Source organism: Plodia interpunctella, chromosome 7 (genome assembly GCF_027563975.2).
Source record: "Plodia interpunctella isolate USDA-ARS_2022_Savannah chromosome 7, ilPloInte3.2, whole genome shotgun sequence".
Classification (NCBI taxonomy): domain Eukaryota; kingdom Metazoa; phylum Arthropoda; class Insecta; order Lepidoptera; family Pyralidae; genus Plodia; species Plodia interpunctella.
The window spans coordinates 4,056,544-4,075,815 of record NC_071300.1 but is presented as its reverse complement, the minus strand read 5'-3'; the positions used below and the strand labels follow the sequence as shown (position 1 = coordinate 4,075,815).

At 31.8% G+C, this 19,272-nt stretch overlaps 1 protein-coding gene across 9 annotated transcripts in view; it reads left to right on the top strand.

The window, feature by feature from the left end:
• mub (mushroom-body expressed) overlaps nucleotides 1–19,272 on the top strand; it is a 160,999-nt gene that overhangs the window by 44,740 nt on the left and 96,987 nt on the right. For all 9 annotated transcript variants that reach the window (XM_053748009.1, XM_053748010.1, XM_053748000.2 and 6 more), the window contains exon 2: nucleotides 14,717–14,743. The gene's annotated coding sequence lies outside the window, so the exon portion shown is untranslated. The remainder of the gene's footprint in view (nucleotides 1–14,716; nucleotides 14,744–19,272) is intronic.

Genomic DNA, 19,272 nt, shown 5'->3' with positions numbered 1-19,272 from the left:
AACTGTCAAAGAAATTTATTTTTTTGCGTACCTCCATGTTTGGACTTACACAACTAGCAACGTCGCCTCACCTTGGCCACCCGTCTCGCCAGTGATTTATTTGAATGTTTAGCATTAGAATGGATAAAACAAAAGTTTTTTTTTGTATGAAATTACAATTTTGCGAATTATCATAACTCGTCGAACAAACGTAGCTTTTTATGATGTCAGCTATCTAGTCCTTTTTTTTGCTTGTGTTTTAAAAATAATAATTAAAATAAATTAAATAAATAATAGTTTTGTATACCGACTAAAGAAATGACTAATACCTATCTCAACAAGTATATTTAAATTGTGAAAAACTATATGACGCACTCTAATGTTCGGTGAGGATATGTGAGCATCATACTTCCAAGCATTGAATATTGTAGTCGAGTAAAGATTATAAGCCGTTTCCGACCACTACCTATAAAGTAGACCCTGTTTTTTCCACGAACAAAGGATTTTCTGTCGCCATTATACGATTTTGTTTTCAGGCGCCATGTTGATTTTCCTAAGGGATGAAATGGACGGGATCAATTTTTCATAGATCCAGTTGTTTTCTTGAACGTTGACGTGAATATTTACTGGTCTGTTTTACAGGTTCAGGATACCACAGACTTTTATGTCCAGCTGTAAAATGTGGAATTTGATTAACAAACTCAACTTGTGCGCTGTAAAGTTTACAATTCCACTACTTCTTGGATAAAGAACTAAATATAAATAATTAAAATTGGTGTTAAAGACTATTTTATTCCTCTTCTAATTGTAGAGTTTACATTTAAATGAACCTTTGCACCTTTAAAATAAGATCTAAATTTCAAAATTACCGAAACAAAAAAATATCTAGGTACAATAAATTTTCCTACCGAAGAATCGCAATTCGGAAGCAAAAATTTGTCGTCAGAGTGCGCACTAGTAGCATCACCGTCATGTAATACCTCCCAGTATTCCTTTTTACATCCTAATAGTTGTTTTTTCCCACCACGCCAGGCTAAGTGCAATTTATATTAATGCCATCATATTTTCGCGTTGGTTACCCGCATTTTCATATTAACCGTAGTCCGGGCTTCCATGATAATGTGCGGGGTCCACCTTCGTCATTTGTTAGGGCCTGATTAAATTTACACGGCTAACGTGGTTGCCTGTTAAATTAATTATCTAATAGGTCCTAAGAATATTCCTTAATTCGTATTTTAAAAGTTCAAGCCTTGTCACATCGTGTGGGTCCGTAAGATAATGTTTCATGTGGGTATTTGTGAAAGACGAGCCGACTACGAGATTAATGTTACCGAAGCAACTTTAGAACGCGAGGGACGGTACGAAAACTCTATCTATACATTTTATATCTCTGTTATGAATTGCAAACCAATTTGAAGGTCTATTGTGGTATAATAATGATAATTGAGCCGCTTTCCGAACTCAAATACAGATTATTTAAATAAGATTTTCTTTCTAAAGCATTGCGAATTGCGGATAATAAGAGGAGTACTGATTCGTATATAAGTATACCTATTGATTAGGCTTATATATTTTTAGATACGATGACCTCTATGACCATAAGGGTCGCCATGCGAGACAGCTGAACTGGAACGGAGATCCTAGATTCGATCCCCGGTTTTAGGTTGTTATAAAATTTGTCGTTGAGTCAAGACTTTCAGGTCTAACTAATTATGATACATATGATATGTCGTCGTAGGTCGTCTCTTTGTAAACTCCAAACAGTAGAATTCAGTTATTTAATATCTTTTGATGGTCTCTTTCTATATTTAGATCAATTTAATCTTAATTTGATTATTTAATTGTCCGTTCACGTTAAGTTCATGTCATGTTTTATGCGTCTTTTATTTGCCAACTCATTCTGTTTCACTCCAAGCTTCATATTTCATTTGTAGATCTGAAAATCCCTCTTCATATTACATTATCCTGTTAATTTGGACCAAATGTCATGAAAATTTTCGTTTTGTTTTATTGTTCTCTGAATATCGTGTATCCATTATGCTATTTGTACAGTACATTTTTGTATTTCATTTTGTTCGAATAACAATATAAGTCATTACCACGTCATATAAATAAAAAAGTTTCTATATGATTTTTTTTTTAATTTCTATTATTTGAAAAATATTGTCAAGTGGAAATATATATTCATACTTACACTATTATAATTTATAAACGAAACGAAACCGCAAACTCCAACTGGCTCGATGGATTCTTGAAATAGGAACTTATAAAAGCATCCCTCATTATTTCCAAATCAACTACCGTATGCTTAAGAATCGGGAAGGTTATTAATTTCCAGAGAGCAGCTAAGTTACGTGGAAGGTATTCACAGAGCCTTTATTGAAAAGAGAAGAAAGCTTTCAAAAGGCATGCAGAAAGTTGAATACGTGAGCCTATAGACCTCACCTATTGATTATTATATTTATATGTGCATAGAGTTAACAGAATGGGATCTCTGAATGTATTGCCGTTTCTCAGTGCTCACAAATTTTATAGATAACTGATTCTTATGAATGAATTGACAAAATCAATGATAGCTTGCTGGACTTCTGTGGATATAATAAAATGATTTTAAAAAAACATTAACTCTCATCTCTGCATGCTAGGTCGCGTTCGGGGTTGTGAAGTCGCTAAGCCCAGGGTCAGCGTAAAAAAGCCTTAAAATGTTGATGATTCATCTGTGATTTTACAACCGGCTGTTTGCTTGATGTCAGCCCTCCTTGAGAATGCTATCATTGCCTATCAGCTGATATGTCCTTTAGTCGCCACGTACGATATCCTCAAAAGGATATGGAGTGGTCCTATTCCAGGACGGAAACACACTCCTGAATAAAAAAAACATTATATCTTTTTTTTCTTTTATGTACGTTTTTAACGAAAGATTTAAGATAAGTGGGTAAAACATAATTGGAATTGTTAATAAATAACATAATAGAGAAAGTATGAGAGCAAGCGCAAAACAGAACTATGAAAATAAAAGGTTCCAGCATCACAAAATAATAATTGTATAGAAATACAAAATTTAAAGTACTTAAACCATGCAATTTTTGGAATGGATATTATCTGGATTTTTCACACATGCTTTTATCTTAATTTTGAAAATAATAATGAGATGGAAAAATTCTGTCTTCCGTAATTAAATAGAAAAAAAGTTTACCATTCGTGTACAGCTGAGGATGAGATAAGTAATGGCAAAAATTGGCGAGGGATAAAAGTAATACGTTGAAAACAGAAAGTGGAAATGTTTCCCAGCAGTGGGATCTGATAGCTTAACAAAAATATACATAGGTATACATACACCTAGAATTCACATAAAATATTTATTTTAGGTATAAAAGTTAATTTGGAAAAAAATCAATAAAATACTGTCTCAATGCAAATACGAAAACCCTTGACGTCATTATTAATTTGGATATGAACGGATGTGTTTCTATAGCGTTTTATCTTTGTAGCATACTTTTGTCTTTGCGAAATGGTAACCAGGCGCACTAGAATTGTTTCATTATACGTTCCCACTTTGTAACTTTTGAAAATTTTAAAACTTTAACATAAAAAGTACTTTTTTTGGGAAAAAATATGTTTGTATCCTGCAGCTATTTGCAAAGGATTACTTTAGGTACCAATACTTTTTTTGTATAAGTAAACTAGACAGAAATCTCAAAAATTAAAGATTAGTGAATATTTTTTTCGTAAGAATAATGACGGGTGCTGGTTAAAGAGTGGCTACTCTTTGTTTTGTGGAGCAACGATGTTTAATATCACATTTTATTACAAACGACATTTATTAAAAATAATAAACAACATTGCTAGTATATTTTTTTGAAAAACTGTTTTTACAAAAGTTTAATTCCTTCACGCACTGAGAACGAATATTAACCACTTCATTAGCACGGCAGTGCAAGTACTACTAATGGAAGGTTTTAGAGATTTTCTCCTCGTTTCGGCCACATTATCCGGAGACACGGCATGTACTTACGTGAGAACCATAGACTCATTAGAGGTTGTTCGGTTTTTGTCGACAATATCTAGACGAATTTATGAAAAACTTGGGCCAAACATTTGTTGTTCTATGTAAATATATAATAATTATAAATAGTGAATGTTTTGTTTTAGTTATATAGATCATTTAAAAAAATTAAGAAAAGAAGGCAGTCGATAAAAATAATTAATTGTTTTCATTTATATTTTCCATTCATGATTTTATCTAAATGTCAGCGCACGCAGGGTCAGGTTAAATGTTGATTGGTGCAACCCACCCTAAAAGTTTGATACATAAATAAATGTAAGTAAGCATCATGATTTTGCCATGGATGTCACAAACATAAAATGAGATTGTAACTCGAGCCTTAAAATGCGGTCACAGCAAATCTAATTTAGTATTTACTCCACACATGATCACAGATGAGTGACTACAGAGACAGAATATTAAATAAGACGTCAGAAAGCATGAAACTGAACCTTCACGTGGAATTGAATCAGATTATTGAATAAGTGCGCTGAGACATTCAACGACTGTCTTTCTAGATGTATCATACGTGTAGCTAGATGAGATAGATGATATTTTGGATAATGGAATGCAGAGTGTGGATCCCGCCCTAAAATTGAAAAACTTTTTATCCCGAATGGTGGATGGCGTATAATTGCAACTGAATCTTCAACATTTCAAGGTTTATTTTTTGCGTTGATGACGGGCATCGCGGCGCCACAGTGCCGAATGCAATCGGGAACATGCGAAGATGAGACAAAGGCGGATTGTGGTTTATGGCAAATATGGGATAAAACGGCTTCCCAACTATTCCTTGAGGGTAGCTGTCAAGTAAATAATATATATATATATATATATGTTTTAAAAATTAAAATTTTGTCAAAGTACTTTTCTTGTTCCTCCTCAGAAAAATAATTGCAGCATGACAAAGTCTCCGAGTAATCTGCATCGCATTTCTAGAAGGTTTATATCTCTGCTTACGTCAAAATAATCCAGTTAGGAGACAGGTTGGCTTGCAGGACGCGGGTTTCATGCTTTACTGGGAGCATATTTGTGACTGAATCGCTGTGTACCTAGTGTGCTCTATACTAGTGAATGTTAACTGTTTTCAACCAACTCACTTTTCATAATGTGGTCATCATATCGAGTGTGTTATTGCTAACACTGGTGCCAGATTTTATTCCAGTCGCTTAAAGGCATCTGATATATATTTACGACTACTTACCGCCATCTAGCGGCAGGTAGTTCCATTCACACTAGTGAACTAAACTGTCCACCAGTATGCAGGTTTCCTAAGGATGTTATCTTTCACCGGAAGCAAGTGGTGATATACAAACTCAATGTACAAACATACAAACAAAACGATGAAAACTATGTCCTATGACAACATATGACGTTTATTTAAACACTACCTATGTTTGAGTAAATTTCCATTTGATAGATTTATATTTACCCTGTTATTCAAATCAAAGTATAAGTTAAAGTAGGTTTTGTCACTATCGCTTTTAATATAACATACCATTGAATTAATAGAACGAGACAAAACATGCTTTTTTAAAACTTATAATAAAGTGTAAGTAATCTGCAATAGACAGTACAAGAAGTGATGAAAGACCTTAAAATTGCTTTTGTGGAGCTGAAATAGAATCCAACAGAAAATATTCAAATACATTCGGAATTTAGAAACCTAATCACGGCTTTAGTGTATAAAAAACTCCATAGCAGTTAATCCTACTTTTGTTCCTACGTATCTTTTTCCGACATAAATAAACCTCGCCTGTCGAAATTTTAATTACTTCCGCGGAAAGACAGTTTAATAAAACATCAAAAAACATTTACGGCTGATTCAGAGAGATAATTTATTTTCTAATTTTGCTATTAATTAAATTCGTTTCAGGTACACGTCGTCTAATTTTGAGTAAAATTTTCGCGGTTTAAATTCTCGGATATAAACTCATGTTACTGCAGTTATGATGTAAGTTTACATTATGACTAATTCGTATAATTTTGTTAACAAAGAAGTGGATTGTTATGCGAGAGAGACGACAAAAAGTAGATTTTCTTCTTCTTTTTCTCACTGAATGTTATATTCTCACTTTCTTATTCTCACTGCCTATCCGTTCGCACTTTCTCAGATTGAAATCTATCCAACACTTCTTTATATTTCCTCTTATGATAATTTTAATATACGACAAATTAATTATGTATTCATTCTATATTCTTATATGTTACCTATCTCAATTGCCTTTATTTTAACTTAGGACGCCTCAAACAATTGTAAATTATCTTTAAACTCATCCTTATTCCAATTACTATTATATTTATCTATTTAAGTATCAGAAGTCAATTTGTTACTTCTTTATAATTACTTAGTCAATCATCTTGAAATATCGCACCTTTTGTCCCGCAAATAAGTGCTATTCCTGTGAGACATGTATGCGGGCAAAGCCATGGAAAAAAGCAGACCTAAATAAAATAAATATGACTTCAATATTATTTTCACGATAAAAGCGACATATTAGTCGTTAAAATCGCAATATTGTTGAAACGGGAATGAGGAAACAGCTGGCGGGAGTCAATAGGCCCAATAAGGAAATTGTATGGTGCTATAAAACACCTCGATTCAGTGATCACGGCCCACAATTGGCACATCTCACAACACTCAATATTCATAGCTGTAACGGTATCACTTGCTGTAAAACGCGTATAAAAATATAAATTCGGGAGTGGAAGTTATTGTGTTCAACTTATTATCATACCACGCGTATTAGATATTTTGGATAGCTTTTATAATAGAATAATAATCTGTTAGTGAGGCAGTTGATCATTTAGCAGTTCATGAAATGGAAAAGGCGAACCAAATTAATGTGGAAATTTAAAGCATGCATTTCATTCGTACCGTCGTTTAATGAATTTTCTAAATGTTATCGTTCCATTTAAAATACATTACTTATATGAACACATTCCTAAAAGCTTTATCTTCCACAGAATAAAATGTTATTTGTAATAACATACATATTACACCAATATAAAAGCCTATTGGAAATATGCGTTAATTCTGATAATAGATATAGTTCAGAATTAAAAGCAAAGTGTCGCATGAATGTGAAGTCAAACTGTAGTGTTTCGCTCTAGCTTGATTTCGACTAGCAATGAGTCGAACGCAAGATATTTCGCATAATCATTGATCGCACATCTGTTTGTCGCACTCATGAAGTATACACAACATGCATGGTGCCAAATTACACAGATACCATAAAAAGTAGATAATTAGATCGTTTATAAACAGAATGTATGATCATACTTCCAGTTTGTAATATACTGGCATAGTTAGTAATGCTCAATAACAACCACAATACGTACAAACTTGCGCCGGACTGTAATACAAATTTACGACTTATTACTGTTGGGAATTGAACATTGTCATCCGACCAAATGTTATCAGGGAACCGTGTTTTGTCTGCCTTTTTATATGGAAGCTTTACATCCACACGAGGTGATACATTTTCAATAACTTTCCTTTTTGAATTTACGATGTTGATTACTTTTACAGAGTTCCGTAGTTTTATTGCATTTGCGAAGGTTTGTACTTATTGAATTTGTAATCCAATGTATTACTTAAGTATAATTATGTTTATAACTATTTCGTTTGATTGTATTATTTATGGAAAATGTTAGTCCTCTTTCACATGTTACGTTTGTAATGATACCAAAATATTATCATCAAAATAATTTTGACATTCTTAGTCGAAATGTATAGTAATTCTTAATCATTAATTAAGACGTGAAGAAGTACCTATGAAGGCCTAATTTCTGAATAAATGAATTTTCAATGAATATTCAGAATATTCATTTTTTTATTTTTCACTGTAAACAAAAATTGAACTCATATCTCATTCATTGAAATAAATACCTAATATGACTCGCACAGAACGCTAAAAAGCTAAGCAAAATGTAGTTTGAAAACGCTGGGCGGTACGGAACTTGGTAGATCATTTAAAATTTATGACACACACTGTATGACACGTATGCTGCTACTCTCGGCACAGATTAAAGACTGCACAGAAGTGTAAACACAAGTATGACAGGACTATTATATTAATTCTAATTTATGTATTTATTATCTTTTTGTACTACAAAATTATTGCACACAATTAATTTATTTGTTACGATATTTAAATTGGATTGTATACCAGCCCTGATGTTTATATTTTGATAAAATTATCTAGTTGTATGTTTTGTAAGCTTTTTCAGCCTAGACTAATATTTAAAGAAATACATCATGGACTTAAATAAAAAACATAATAATATCTGTCTCCTGTACAATAAATGTTGCAGGCGACCATAGGCTGTGGTGACTACTTACCATGAGGAGGTTCGCATGCCTTTTTCCCTGTTCGGTAGTATAAATGTAAAAAGATCACAATTATTACAATTAAGTACAAAAACGAGTTGTGTCTTCTGCACTCACATTATTTTTACCATGAGCTGTATACTGTGTGCCGCATGAGTTTTGAATGCTTTGCGTTCTGCATAATAGCAGGTTGCTGTTGCTGCTAAATATGCACTGTGTCGAAGTGCATGTGTAGGCATTTACGAATGATTCAGACATAATAAAGGTATACATTCTGTGTTATTTACAGAATGTATGAATAAACCAATATCTATATGGAAATAAGCAAAAATAACGCGCGCATTGTAAAAGTCAATAAAAAGCTGTCCTTTCAAATTCTTCATTTAAACAAAGCCTTAATGGTAGACACAAGGAAGTAATAAGCATAAGTAGCTATTTTTAATAGCTTTATTATATTATATTTTTAATTATTTTATTTTTAATATTACCTTGTGTTTATGTATCGCATTAAACTGCAGGTACAATTTACTTACTATAATATTATATATGTAAAAACTGTAAGCGTTCCTAACATTAAATAAATAAATAAATAGCCAATTTACCATTTTTTATTATAAGTTTTCATTGAATTTATCTTTAACAATCTGCGCTGGAGTTTTTATTTTCATTACAAAAATTAAGCTATAAACTGGAAAATAGTTTATTATAGTAGGTGAAATCATATCGGTACTATCCCTATTTAAATGCAATTCCATAAATAAGCCCGCCGCCGTACAAATGGCTTTCGAGATGCAATGAAATCATTCAACAAAATTAAAAAAATATATTATATATTGACTATGTTCAAACAAATTTCATTCTATAAGAATTTGTGCATATTATGCTATTATTACTCAACCATTAAACTTTATATTATAGTTGAAAAACTCCATCAATTTAGATCTATATTAATAACATGTTCATCAATAAACCAACCTTCGAAATGCGGTCGTACCGATGACTTTACTCTGTGGCCATTTTGATCCCTAGAGCCGGGAGTATTAATTGCACGGGAGCGAAATACATTTTGTGGTTAACCTGTAATTCCCTTTTCAATATTGATGTTGTCCTACAGGAAAATGATACAATGTATACATGTAATATTCTGTAGTTTGAAATAAAATTAATATTTACCTAGTTTTTTTTATGTGAGTAATTGTCTCATGGAGATTTTCTTTGTATGCAGTTGGAATGGTAGGCAGCTTCAGTTTCAGGAACAGCTATCAAAATTCGAACCGCTTACGTAATGGTGCGGGTCAAATTATTACTTTCTCCTATTAATATAAACACAATATATGTCTAAAAATCTGTTAAGTTAAAATATATGTAGTTAGATACTTATATATATGTTATATACATAACATAGATATAATATAAGAGATAAATTAAACAAATATGGTTTCCATCTGATTTTGTTTCGATTGCGTAACTTATTTATTTTGTAAAAACATTTTCCATTTTTTGTGATACATCAAAGAAACATTACATTAGAATATACAGTATCATTTAAAATCTGTAACAGTCTCAAAATTTGTTAAATTCAAAAGATTCTTTATCAGTTCAAATCTGCTTTTCAGAGCAGAGTTTAGAAAGAAAATTGTATCAAAATAGCAAAAGGTTGCGCCGCGGCAACTGGCGTTCCGTAAATTCCCTCTACATATTTGATCGGATTTATCGACAACACACTTCCCCATCCACAAATTCACACTAAGGTGCTAAAGCTCTAAAATGTAGGTTCAAAAATTATATTCGAAAGTTAGTGTTATCGTATTTTGTTTTTTTGATGGAAAAAATTGTTACGGTAATATTAAAATAAAAAAATTTAAACACAAATTACATTTGAATTCAAATTCAATCATGTCAAAGTATTTATGTATTTTTTTTTTAGTTGTATCTTTATTAGTATTATATAAAGCAAAATCTGGCAAATGTGGCATTGATTAGTTTTCATAATCAATTTTTTTCGTGGAATTTAATCTATTTTCATTTTTTATTGAAGTATTTGATAACTGAAATTATTCCGCACCACAGCCATTAATTTGAAAAGGGACTCAGTGTTTGTAAACAGTTAAATAATTCCATTGCGGCAATAAGCTTCAGCTCAATTCGCTGTAACTACGTACAACTTGATTCCCTGCTTCCAACTTGCGACTTTGTACCGAGTTAGCTAGTTTCGTCCAACTTCACTACCTTACTAAACTGAGCCAACACTTAGCATCGGGATAATTAAATATTTTTTCTCTCTCTGTCTTTATCTTTAATTAATAAGTGAATTTAGTTGAAGGTAGAATAATTCAATTTACACAAAAATTTGGACGCTCGTCATACTATTTAAATAGTTATCATAATTTTGTTATACCTAAGTAGTTTTACAAAACAATGGTTATTATGACAGTCAGGTGCATTTGTCATTCACCTCCATTTCTGGTCTTTTGAGGAAAAAGATAGAAAACAGAATCCTATGTTTAAGTTCGTGTCTTTAACAATATGTACAAATCATTTAATCAAAATAGTGGTATAGCTGTGAAAGGTTGTAGTTTTACATAACTGTGTTATTCTGTAAATTGTTTTTTCGCAAAAAATATGCTCTGTTAATTTCCACATCAAAAATTTACCTAACGTAACTTGAGCAATAAATACCCAATACCTCAACCGAGCGTTATCAGCAAAAACAAAAGTTAATTAAAATCGGAATTACGAAAGCGGTTTGTGATTTTTTTCTTCTTCTAATTAAGCACGTTTGCTCTTCTAATTATCTCTAAATATTCACAGTAGGAAATCGCTTGACCTCAAAATTTTAAGAGATATTGTTTGTTTACACTTGACAGGCCATGGCGGGAGACAATAGGCACTTTTTCGTGAACAAACGAGGGGCAGGTAATGAATATGCTGAACAAAGCGTCCGACGCGGAGGCTCATTAGCTATTCAGTCTGTGCCTACCTTAAAACCCATTTTGAAGTCTTGATGGATGTTTTTCCAGTCTCTTATTGCGTACGGCCGTACGAATTGCATATATTCTTAGCTCTTTGGTATTATAAAAATAAGTTTAATTCCTGTACAAGTGTTTAGAGCCAGAAAATATTAGTAAGAAAATATACCGCTCTGACACTATTTTCAAGAATTTAATTATTTGTTTTAAAAATAATAATTAAAATATTCATACCACTGTTTAATACAATGTAATGGACGAATGAAAACCTCGTCCGGTGCACATGTAATCATCTACTACTTTAGTTATACATAAGGTATAGTTTAGTTATTTATGTAAATTCGAAATAATTCAATTATTAATTTATTAATCGAGAGACAACTTAGCTCTACGCTGATCTGTTTCGTCGTCCAAATGTAGTGCAGCTTGAGTGCGATCCGACACAACTGTGTTATAAACGTCACTGAAAATTGATTCTTCCCTTTATTTTTCTTCGTCAAAAGTAATAACGCTATTACCTTTGTAAGCTCAATTTTAAATTATACGAGACAGAGCGTGCTCTTTATTACGTTTTAACTGTAAATATTTACATATTTCATTCATTGTCATACCTAGTTTTCATAAAAATGTTTTACTTTGTAGTACGACAGCGGATAATTTAGTTATAATAATGGCTTTTGCCCTTACATCCAATCTACATTCTTATGTTTCGATACTACTTTACAAATTAATAAACTTATTGTGGAATACAAAAGTAAAGATGGAGGGATTTATTGGAGTTTTTTTTTGCTGCAAATTTATTTTGATTATTATATTTATTTGCGATTAGCTGTTTCTCACAACTCCACCGCATCGGCGGCAAAATGTATCAGATGCGTTTGTCATATAAACTTTCATCCCCATTTCTGATGTGAGGGAGGAAAATATGAAAGTATCCATAGCATGCCAAATTTCTTTAAAATCGGTTTAGGGGTTTAGCTGTGGGTAGCGTAGAGACAGACTTTTGTTACTGGAATTTTGTTATATGAGAATGGTTAATATATTATAAAGTTTTGAATAATAATAAAAATTATATTAAGTTTGCAATATTATTCAAGGCTTGATCTGAAACACAACATTTAACTTCAAATTTAGAGTATTAAAGTACAATTACATATTTTCATAATAATTGCATTTTGCTATTTCATCAAAATAAGATCAATATTATCTCCAGCATTCAAGTGGAAATTGAAAACCAATCGTAGCAACTACATTCAAAGACGCTAAACATCAAACTAAGCAACAACTTGTCAATAGTCAGTAGATTTACCCGGCAACTTGAGATGTACAGTCAAATGCTTGTCAATGTCAAATTGTTCAGTACAAGATCTCGGAAATAGTAACTTTGAATGTACCCAATAACCAAATTCGACATTCGTAGTAGACCCTCCGGAATAAACAATAATACAATAAAATCATTAATTTGAATTGAAGATCTAATCTGCACGTGGATCAATAACTCTTTTTTGTTTAATATGTATATGTAAACACCATACGATCGAAATGTTATTCATTTGTAATTTTTTGTCTCGCAATGAAAAACTAAATCTAACTTATAGGCAAAATATATAAAATTATATGAATTGCCTAGATAATCGATGCATTGATGAAAAAATCAGAAATCATTAGTCAAATAACATTTGATAAACGCAAGAATAAACATCCTAAATTAAATATGGCCTGTCAAAATGTATACATAAACAGTCAATAAACACTATAATAACTTTATAAAATCAATTTGGCTGACATGTAAAAAATTCCAACTTCACTAAATTATCATTTTAAAGGGGTCATAAAATTTTCCTTGTGATAGTTTAATACGAGCGCTCTACTAATGTCGCATTTTTTATAACTTAGGACGGTGTTCAAAATTCTATTTGCGCAATTTAGAGCACTGCGCTTAGGTACTAAGTTCCGCAAATAAGCATCTAACTTTCAAATGAATTTGGTCGGATAGTTTGCTATCTCTACCAATTTGTTGTTTTAGTTATATTTATTTCGTATAATTATTTCATTTGATTTTGAGTATATGAATTGTATATGGAAAACAATTTTATTAGTAAAGTAAGTAATATGACAACTTTTAACGACCTACATTGTGTTTGTTTCCTGGGTCCGAGAGATCAAACCCAGAAACGAGCTCAAACACAGAGTTGCAACAATGCAAATATATATATACTCTTTGTTTGAGCTCGTTTCTGGGTCCGATAGACCAAACCCAGAAACGAGAATAATATATATATATATATATTTGCGCGCGGTGAGAATCAAAACAAAGTTACCCAGTAGGATGATACTAATAAAATTAATTTGTTTTGAAATGGAAAAATTGACTTAAAGTCTCTCTCTCTCCTTTCGAGTTGACAAAACTGCTTATCGTTTCACCAGGAAATCGTGGCCAAAATTCCGTATTTTCGTCCGGCTTAACAAATGTATTTAGCAGAAAAGTGTTCCATTGTTTAGCGGATTGTTCACGGCATAAAATTAATTCAAATTAATTAGCATTCAAACAAGGATTATTGTTCGGGGAATGCGAACAGAATTTCTTAAAAATAAAATTCGAACGACGATTTCAGCTTCTTGATTGAGTTACAAACTTTTTAAATGTCGTTTGCCATGCCCGATTGAGACTGTATTGAAATATTTTTGTTAGTATTTTTTTTCTTATTTTACTATTTGTAATTGAATTTAAATCACAACTTTAATGAATTAGCCGTTGTTGCAGAATTAAAGTTGTATATACACAATAATACTTTAATATTTGTGCTAGAATATTGTTAGATAGTTAAAAGAAATAAAGAATTTTGAATTTGAATTTTCAATAGATGCACTCATTATTGAACTGACAATTAAGGACTTTTTGAGCCATATTTGTCTTGTGTACTTAACTTGTTTTTATGTCATTTTTAAGGTTTTTTATTCGAAAGCTCCAAAATTGTGCATCTATTAGAAGTTATCAATAACCTCTCTTTAAACCGCAGGAATTACAATATGATTTTCCCCAAACCCCAATTTACGTTGAGGTTTCAGAATTATCCATTTGTGGGTAACAAATAATAAATACTTAATTACTTTTAATAAAACCTGTTAATAAATATGCGTAAAACTGTTAATGTCTAGATCATATGGAAATATACAGGCCGTAAAAAAATAGGGTTAGTGCAGAGTCGAGGTCGTGTGTATACAAGCCCTTATGCAAATGTAATGATAACGTGCCTTTAGGGTCAATAAACTGTAACGTACTCGGCTTTACGACATGATAAGTATATGACTCGACTTCCGTCTTTCAGCTATCAGTTTTTTTCGTGTTTTTTTGTGTTCTGAATGTAATGTTTATTATTATTGTTACAGATAGCTTGACCTTCGCGTCTGTCCGAGGTAAGAATGAACAATGTGTGCATGTAGTATCAACTAGATATATTTTGATCATATAATAAAGTTGTTACTGAGAATCTGTTCACCATAGTGCGTTGGCAACACTTTACTGATTGCCTGAACCACAGGGTTCGACATGGAACCAATAATCTTAATTGCGTAATTGCGTTACTGTTCGATCCCATTACAAGTTTACGTTAAACTGGTTACATGTAAGTATTTTGCTAATAGTTATAAATTGGATTTAACTTCATTTAATAATCGATACAAAGTTTATCACTGTTTTTTGTGTGCCAAAATGGTCACAAGACCGTGTTAAGAAGGGAAGAAGATGGGAAAGCTCGTTTATTCGGTTTGACATAGATTTTTTTAATCCTAGAAAACGTATGTAATTTGGTGGTACATACATTATTAATCAATTCCATCGTATACTTTGATAAATCTTCAAATTCAAATAATATGATTAAATCATATTTATCCGAGTGAATTTTTTTATGTGTCAGATCGAATGAATTTGAAAGGATTTGAAACTATCACTCTCATATAGGATTTACGTTAACGAGAAATAAGTGATTTAATTTCTGAACAAATGATTTGATTTGATTTTACGATAAAATTAAAGTATCTACCTACTTGTCACAAAAATTAAGTCAATTCAAGACAAATAATGCAACTAAATAAAAATACTTTTAATGTAACACGAAAGAGGATCCAGTTCGAATAGCAAACTTACCAACATATAAATACTGACCACAAACAAATTATTTTTTTCTTGTGCAGCAATCCTGCCAATGTCGGGACAAACGTAGCAATATCACGAAATTACGCTTGAGTGAAGACTTTTAATTAAGGCCGGGTTGTCAGTGCGGCGTTAGAGCGCCCCATCAATTTATGCTTGACTTCTGATTGTTTGAGCCAACCTCGTTAACGGGCTTGTACTACATAACTAGTACAGAACAGCCATGATGCTTTGGTCCGCTCATTATAGAAACCGGTTATAGATCATATATAGGTCTTAAAAAATCGAATTCATAAAAACTGCTTGTTTATGTGAAACAACACGTATGTAATGTGAAATTGTTTGTTGACCCCAATAAAAAAGAAACAATATATGGAAAGACATTGTTTTTTTTTTATTTATATTGTATCTCAAGTAGACACTTAGTTGATAAAGCTGATTCGCAATAATGCATAAATCAGGCAATAAATTCTTGCCAATAATTGCATTTAGCAACATAATAATATATACTCTAAGTATAGGTACCTATTTGAGCTTGAAATCATATGAAAACTTTAGGGACTACTTGATTGACTCATCTGTACTATTATTACTTTTGCTGTTACTATTCGATGACTACGTACGGCTGTAGTCAATGGTCCAGCTGAAGCCACAAATTGAAAATGGTTTTATGGGAAAAGTGAATCAGACAGGTTTCTATTATAGTTAGGTTTAGTTTACCTGCCAGCTTTACAAAATCCATCTTGGCTTTTATTAACACTTTAAATTTACCTACGTACCTATGTGATTAATTTTCTTAAATTGTTTTTAAGTTTCGAATTTGTATTGTTTCTTATTTTAATACTGAGTATTTTAAAATAACTGATATTTCATAGCAGCTTGTAGCAGACAGTTGTCATCAAAATATAAATATACTTTTTATTGGTCGTGCGCATGTAACACTATACCTACAGTCCGCACGGGAATTCACCTGAATAAGATACGAAGATATTCTCTAACTTACTTCATCAAAAACAATGTGACGCTCTAATCATTTCATTTTCTTCTATTTTTATTTTGCTTCTTTATGCGATATATGCTTGGCTCTATCTTGCTGTGCGGCTGGTCCTTGATCTTATTGGACACAATTTCCTAAAATTAATAGCTAATCAACATACAACTTACTACAATAAACAACCACTTTGCTATATTGATTTCCCTGGTAATGATATCGTGTTCGAATATAATACATTACCGTCGCAACAAAGACCGCAGGATGTAGTAAATGCAGTGATGGCCGACGGAGTCGTGTTTCGGCCAATTACGATCCAGAACATTATATTTTATGTCCGAAAATTCAATTAAAGCCAACATGGAAAAATTAAGATGCTTTATGATTATATAATAACTATGATTATTATGACTAGTTAATTTGTTTTATTTGTATTATTCTTATTTATGATTTTTTATTTCTAACCAAAATATAAAAGTTTAAAGAATCTTTTAAAGCTAAACAGCTATTGATCATTTTTTTTTATTTGAAAGAGATTTTAATAGTGAGTATTCTCAATGAAACTAGTAGGTACTTTGTACGGAGTACCTACTAGTAGTAATTCCATGGTATTCTCAACTATGTTTGAAAAATGTGTATTCAGTCGTTTGGAAAATCAGCTCTTTTCTAGCAGATGAGCTTTTATTTATGCTTTCGATTTCAACAAACGAGATGAATAATTGATTTTAGTACAATACAAATAATCCTCAAATTGTTGTGATTACTTAGTAAAATTTACTAACTTAACCAAAGTAAATATAAATATATTGTAATATTCGCAAGTTAGGAAGAATAACTAAATCACATCAACTGTGGCCCCTAGCTGAGATTCCCCTAAGATTTCCTCTGGCGGTACTCCACATCGAAAACTAAACTTGGCGCTAACTTCTCTTGACGGCACAACAATGCAAGTTTTATAAGGCCGGATTAGCTTTTTGTGTATAAATCCAAGTGATAAATAAACCTCTCAGATTTATATTCATTGATCTTTTTCCTGGAATTCCGCTTTCTAAGTGGGCGTTTAGTGAGTAATGAAATAAACGTTTGTACCAGACAGCTTTCTATTCAAATTCTATGTTGAAAGATCAGGTAATATAGACAAAATGTTTTTCCTGTCACCGTGAAACAGACACCATTTACAATTTAATTCATTCTTTATAAAAATGTTATTTATTTCTGACTATATATCCGTATAATTCTTTTATCTATGGTTTATCCATATTCCGAAGTACACTTATCAAGGTACTAAAATGATTTTGTGGCGTGTATTTCCCGCCCTAGAATGTGACTCCGTATTCTCCTGTGATGTATTACGAGACAGTTGATAAGCAATAACGTCATTCCTAAAGAGGGTTGTCGTCAAATACAAGGCAGCCATACTATCGCAATTCAAAGGTTATTTTTACATGAAGGCTTCAAAACATCACGAAAAATAATAAAACCGAGAGCGCGAAGAAAATAGAGAAATAATTACCATATACAGTGACATTATCTGACAAACATTGCTTCCGATGTATTATGTCTGTCAAAGCTCTCGAGGTCGGCACTGGACACCAAGGGCCACTTAATGCTCCAACACGCCGCATTCACCCCGGCCTATTATGTCCGTAATGACTTGTCATTCGAATATGAGACAAATCCATTCTGATTTTAATGGTTAAAAAAGTATTTTATTAATAATAGCTTTCGCCTGTTTATGTAAAAACAGTGCAGATAGCCTGAACTGGTCCTATTTGACAAGTATGAGAGAGTGTGTTAAAAATACGAAATGTTAAATTTAAAATTGATAAGTTTTTGTCCAGCGGTAAGACAATAATCACGAGCTAGTACAAAAAAATATAGACTAACCTGATCTTGAAGATCGTAATTAATTCAATAGAAATCAAACTTTATAAAAATATCGCCATTTTCTTACAATGGCGGTATAACAATGTATTTCAGTATAAAAATTATTAAGAATTGTGGGGAATTACTTTATTTATTAAAAGAGTTTCGTAACTGCGATGATTCTATCAGAAGGCATCAAATCATAGACACTCCTATATTATCTGATTATAAACAATGACTAAATTGGAACACAGACCAAATTCAATAAATCAATTTTTCAGAAAATTGCATTAATATTATAATATCTATTTGATTATACTTGTGGCTATAGCCACATACTTATTAAAATTTAGTCTGTTGTCTTCACAGGCTTATATACCTTATTCAATCAACCTATTAATAAGTCTACAATCAAATACAATATGAGATGAATAGTGCAACAGACCATAGCAAACGTACCCGGTTTGGCTATTAGTGGCCACTTGATGTCCAGTGATGGTCGTTTTCAAGAGAATTGTCATCAATAATAGGAGCACCGGCGTTTAGTGTTTGTATTGTTGAAACAATAAAATCACTATCGAGTTTTACGTTGCCGCTTTGCTAATTAAGAAATATTATATCCCAAGCTCATGCTTAGGACATAATATTTCTTAATTAGCATTAAGAGTTTAGAAGGTATTCATCCTTCTAAACTCTTACTCTTCTAAACTAAACTCTTAAAAAAAAGTAACAATCTTCATTAAAATCTGAACTACACATACAGTGTATAAATGGAATATGTTATGGATAGAGATGAAGATCCAAGATTTTTTAATTCGGTCCCCAAAAGTGGATTAATATTTTATTTAAAAACAGAATATTTTTTACTGCGAGCAGCGCGCAACAGCTAACAAATAAACATAATAAAAATTCCTTGTAAGTACATAAGTATTCCAT